Source organism: Sorex araneus, chromosome 11 (assembly GCF_027595985.1).
Source record: "Sorex araneus isolate mSorAra2 chromosome 11, mSorAra2.pri, whole genome shotgun sequence".
NCBI classification, from domain to species: Eukaryota; Metazoa; Chordata; class Mammalia; order Eulipotyphla; family Soricidae; genus Sorex; species Sorex araneus.
Window position 1 is genome coordinate 24,934,976 of NC_073312.1, and position 6,000 is coordinate 24,940,975.

A 6,000-nucleotide genomic window follows, 5' to 3' on the forward strand; every position below is an offset into this window, starting at 1 on the left:
CGAGCACTGCCAGGACTGATTCCTAAGTGCAGAGCCAGGAATAAGCCATGAGCATTGCCAGGTGTGGCCCCAAACCCAAAATAAATCAGAAGTATGAAAATGAAAATCTGACAATAAATGTTAACTGAGAACCTGAAAAAGAAAGGCTCATGCCTGGCATGCAGCCAACCCTGCTTTGCTTCCTGGCACCACACGGTCCCTGGAGCATTGCCACAACAACCCTGGGGGAGTCTGAGCACTGCTGGGTGTGGTTCTGAGTACTACCATGGTGGATGGGCCTTCCCTGGCTCTGCGGGGCCCAAGTAGCACAGCATCCTCAGGCCCGAGCATGAGGCATCAGCCTGGTTGGCTGAGAATCAGAAAGAGGGGCCCAAGCCCCCTGAGTACTGCTTGTGATGCCCTCCACCCACCCAAATAAAATGAATGTCGATTGAAAAGTGCAATGAAAAAACTTATCTCACAAATTTCTGCAATTGGGGCCAGGGATATGCTTAAATGGTAAAGCACATTTCTTATATCTGTGAGAAGCTGGGTTTGATCCCTCACAGTGTGACCTCCGGAAATGGTCCTAGTCCCAGAACAAGTTTTTTAACCTCTTTGAGCTTGTTTTCTCATCTCTGAAATGGGAATAAATGTACAGGGTTCATAAGGGGGCAAAGGTGCCTGCCTTGCACGCAGCTGACCCCAGTCTGATCCCTAGCATTGCTGTAAGCAACCCCTAGCAGAGCCAGAAGCAGCCCCTCTGAGCAGTCTAACCTCAAACCCAAACAAATAAAATAAAGTGTGTGTGTGTGTGTCGGGGGGGGGGGGGGTTGGAGCAATAGCACAGCAGGTAGGGCATTTGCCTTGCACACGGCTGACCTGGGTTCGATCCCCAGCATCCTATATGGTCCCCTGAGTACTGCCAGGAGTAGTTCTGAGTGCAGAGCCAGGAGTAACCCCTGAGCATCACCGGGTATGACTCAAAAAGCAAAAATAAATAAATAAATAAATAAATAAAATAAAGTGGGGATGATGAGAGGCCAGAGAGATAGCTCAATGGGCAGAGGGCATGCTTTGTACTTAGGAGGTCCAGGTTTGATCCCTGGCACTGCACGGGATCCCATGCACTCCTGGGTGTGGCCTGAAAACAAACTGAATAAATTAACAGGCAAACAAATACAAATAAATAAATTGTGGATAATTAGAGTCTGGAGAGATAGTGCAGGCTTAAGTCTCTTGCCTTGCATGCAGCCAACCCCATTCTAATCTCCGCCACAAGTGGCCCCTGGTGTAGACTTCAGTACCACTGGGTATGGCACAAACTGTTCTCCACCAATTTTTTTTTTTTCTTTTTGGGTCACACCTGGCGATGAACAGGGGTTACTCCTGGCGATGAACAGGGGTTACTCCTGGCGGTGCTCAGGGGACCATATGGGATGCTGGGAATCGAACCCAGGTTGGCCACATGCAAGGCAAACGCCTTACCCGCTGTGCTATCGCTCCAGCCCCCCAATTTTTTTTAATGGTGAAAAGGAGGGGCCGGAGAGCTAGTACAGAGGGTAAGGTTCTTGCCACAGAGGGTAAGGTTCTTACACAGAGGTAAGGTTCTAACCTCTGTGCATTGCTGGGTGTGACCCAAAACGCAAAAAAAAAAAAAAAAAAAAAGAGCAGAGGCCAGCACCTCCCCACTACCCACCCCCGTCAGACAGGAAATAGCCCCTCAGTTTCCCTTCCCACCCCCACTGCAGGGGTGTGTGTGGGAGGGTAGGACAGAACCCTCTGGAAGGGTTCTGGACTTGGGAAGTGAGAGGAGAGTGGAGAGCAGGCACGGAGCTGAGTTAGGAAGCAGGAAATCAGCCAGTCTAGCAGTGAAGCAAAGGGCTCTGCAGAACTTGCCAGGACACCCCTGTACATTGTCCATCAGGGTGTGTTCTGGAGGATGCAAGGAGGGAGCAAAAAGTAGGCATCTCCTCTGCCCCCGAGGCACACAGGCCCATCCTGTATCACCCGTCGCTGCCCCACCTACCCTTGCTGAGAGCATGAGAATCAGGGACAGGGCTCAGTGGAGACACAGTGGTAGAGTGCCATGTCTCTTGGGTGTGAGCCCTTGGTCAGGCCTGGGCACTGCAGTCCCCCAACACAACAGTACTGGGTATATGACTCCAAGCCTGGCATGCTCACGGCCCCGAGTGTGGCACTACATGCCCTACCCTACCCCCAGCACCACCAGGCCCACTCTAGGTGGGGATGGCCTCTGGGACAGCGACTCTGGGTGTGGTACCAATGAACACAACCAGGACAGGAAGTGGGACATTTTCGAGAAAGTAAAATAAGAATGGAGCCTGAGAGATGGGTTAGGGAGCAGGAACTCTGCATATGGGGGCCATGGTCCCTCCAGGAACAAACCCCAGCAAAGTCGGGTGTGCCCCCCCCCCCCGCCCCCAAGAAACAAATAAAAACAATTAATGAGGGAATCTGTTGGCAAGTCTGGTCTGTCGAGCCCCGCCCCCTGCCCCCACCCTGCCCCAGCCCCCTGTCCTTGCTCTGTGCACACCGGAAGTGGGGAAGAACAGCATCCTACCAGATGACTTCTGCCCCCCCCCCCCCCGCCCCAGCCCCCTGTCCTGGCTCTGTGCACACCGGAAGTGGGGAAGAACAGCATCCTAGCAGATGACTTTGACCCACTTCCTCCAGGGCTCCTCCCTGGCCCGGAGCTTTGAGGCTGGCCACAGAGCCTGGTGTTTGCCGTTGTCTCCACTGGGGACCCAGACTGTGCTGATTCCCAGGGGGGCTGTCACTCCACTTCCCAGCCCTACCTGCCTGCTGCTTCCAGCTGGGGCAGTTCCACTGCCATAAGCAGGTGGCCAACCCCTACACATATGCTCCTGCTCACATCTGTTTAGTTTGGTTTCGGTTTGGGGGCCACACCTGTCTATGCTCAGGGCTCACTCCTGGCTCAGCGCTCAGGGATCACTTCTGGTGGGGCTTGGGTGGGGGGCATATGTAGTGCTGAGGGTCAATCTGGGGCTGAAGGGCAACTCCTTAATTCCTTATCTCTCCAGCCTCCCCCTCAAGTCTGAAAGCTGGTCCCTCAGGTTCCTTAGGAAAATCCTTTTCTAGCTGTAACTCCTCCCCACTTCAGCCGCTTACTCCTCTTACTCCTCTTCCGTTTCATCTCACTCTCGCATCCCATCTCCACCGCCATCCCACCCTCTGCACTGCACTGACTCCTCCCTGTCTCTTGATCCACCTTCTGACCCGCCATGGTTCCTCCCCTCTGGCGCATCTCCCCTGGGGCTGAGGCGTCTACAGCCTCTGAAACGCGAAGAAGCCCTAAGAGCCTCTCATAGCAGCTTCTCCCTCTGAGAAAGTGCACGCAGCCATGCTCTGCGTTTAAATCCACCCTCCAACCCCCATCCCATCTGAGGAGTTGCCCTCTGTGCCCCGGACTCAGATCCCTCCTCCCTCCAGTGCTGAATCCCAGGCTCTCCAAGAGCACCTGGGTCCCCCCCTCGGGAGTGTCAGATTCCAGGTCCCCTCTGTGGCAGACATCCCGATCATGCAATCAAAATCGACTAGCTGTCCCTACTTTTTTTTTTTCCTTTTTGGATCACACCCAGCGATGCACAGGGGTTACTCCTGGGTCATGCATCAGGAATTACTCCTGGCGGTGCTCAAGGGACCATATGGGATGCTGGGAATTGAACCCTGGTCAGCTGCGTGCAAGGCAAACGCCCTACCTGCTGTGCTATCACTCCAGCCCCTAGCTGTCCCTACTCTTGTGGGGTAATTTCTGGGCAGGAAATCCCTCTCCCTTAAACTGTCCGACTCCTGTCTCCTGACCCTGCTCCTTCAGTTCCCAGGACATAGCTACAAACACCATCTAGAGAGAAGCCCCAGAATATAATCCTAATCAACCTGCTCGGTGAGGCTGTCTGGGACAAGCAGTGAGCACAGGGCACATTGGTCCCTCTATGGATCATCGCCCATCTGTCTCCCCCAGACTTGGGACCCTGCTGGGGACGAAGGTGTGGCTAAGTCTCCTTGGGCAGCCCTGCTGAGTCTTTCTTCAGCCAGCACCAGGGCACTTGCTAATACCACTTGGATGTCTCACAGCTTCACTCACTTGGTTTCCAGTTGATCTGAGAGAGCATTAGATCCCAAAGACTGAGCTAAGGGTTCTGCCCATGAGGCTGCGCCCTTGCCCCCACTTCCTGCCAAGTCCATTGCCCCCACTTCATCTGAAGTCACAATCCAGGAGGTCCCCCAAGCGGTGTGTTTCTGGCTGACCAATCATAAATAGGAGGTTCCTACAATGCACTCCTCTGATGAATTAACTTGCTGTGAAACACAGAAAACTTACTAGATCCCCAGTTTATTGACTTTGGTTTTGCTTTCTCCAGTTGTATTCTGTGTATCCAACCAGGACCAGCTGCATGTAAGGTAGACTAGCAGTTTATTATTTGGTTTTTGGGCCTCACCTGTGGTGCTCAGGGCTTACTCCTTGCTCTGTGCTCAGGGATCACTTTTGGCATTACTGGGGACTATAAGAGGTGCTGGGGATCGAACTCTGGTTAACTGTGTAGGAGACAAGAGTTTTGTGTTTGTGTGGAAAATTTTATCTTCTATTGCAGTGACGTGACACGTGGGGTCTCACGAGATGGGGGGTGGAACCAGCCCCTCTCCCTGCCCCAACGAGGCCTTGAGTTGCCGCCCACGAATGGCTCCTGGCTCCTGAACGGCCATGATCCCAGAGGCATACAAAATCATCTCGGAACTCAGAGGCTTTTGGCAGAAATCTCTCCAGACTTATTACTAAAATATCAGAAATCCAAAATGTTCTTCATATCAACAATAGAAAACAAATTATCTTATGATGCCTTTTCGGCAGGTCTGAATGTTGGGGAAAATTCCAAATAATAATGGTGAATCTTTTGTCAAAATATTGAATGTGATCAAAGCGGAGAGAGAGTAAGGTGGAAATCATCTGCCACATAGGCGGGGGGAGGGGTGGGATGGGGGGTATACTGGGGTTCTTGGTGGTGAAGGGTGTACACTGGTGAGGGGATGGGTGTTTGATCATTGTATGACCGATACTTAGACTGGAAAGCTTTGTAACTGTTCTCACGGTGATTCAATTAAAAAAAATAATAAAAAGAATTTTGTGTTTTTTCTGTGTGGAAGACAGGAGTTTTGTCTTTCTGACCCCTGATTACCAGATTATTATAAGGGGTATAGAGGGTATGAATGAATAGAGGGTCCTGAACTCAGGTACTTCTGTGCCCTTGGGATTATGTGTATGCCATCCACCTGATACATGGGTGTATTCTGGACCATCAGCTGAGAAAGCCCTCCAAACCCCTTCCTTTGGATTTTGTGGGAATTTCATTGCAAAAGCATGGGTGATGAGTTCATTGGCCAAATTAATTATTTAATTAATCCAGTAACTGAATTAATTCCCCAATACTTTTCAGAGTTAGGCAAATGGGTCAAGTGGAAGATAACACAGTGAGTAAGGTGCTTGCCTTGCATGTGGCTGGCCTGGGTTTGATCCCCAGCACCCAATATAGTCCCCTTAGCACTGCTAGGAAGTATTCCTTAATACAAAACCTGGAATAAACTCTGAGCACCACTGGATGTGGCCCCCAAACCCCTCCCCTGCCCCCCTACCTTACCCCAAAAGGTAAACTCAAAGTTAGGCAAATGGAACTAAAAATTCCAACCCTCTAACTACATACCTGGTTTCCCTGGCAACCAATCCCATCCTGAGGTGCTTTTTCAAAATCATCTTTTTTTTATTCTTTTTGGGTCACACCCAGCGATGCTCAGGGGTTACTCCTGGCTTTGCACTTAGGAATTACTCCTGATGGTGCTTGGGGGACCATATGGGATGCCAGGGATCGAATCCGGGTCAGCTGCGTGCAAGGCAAACGCCCTACCCGCTATGCTATCGCTCCGGCCCCTTAAAGTCATCTTTTTGTTTTTGTTTTTGGATCAGATCCAGGTTGACCACCTGCC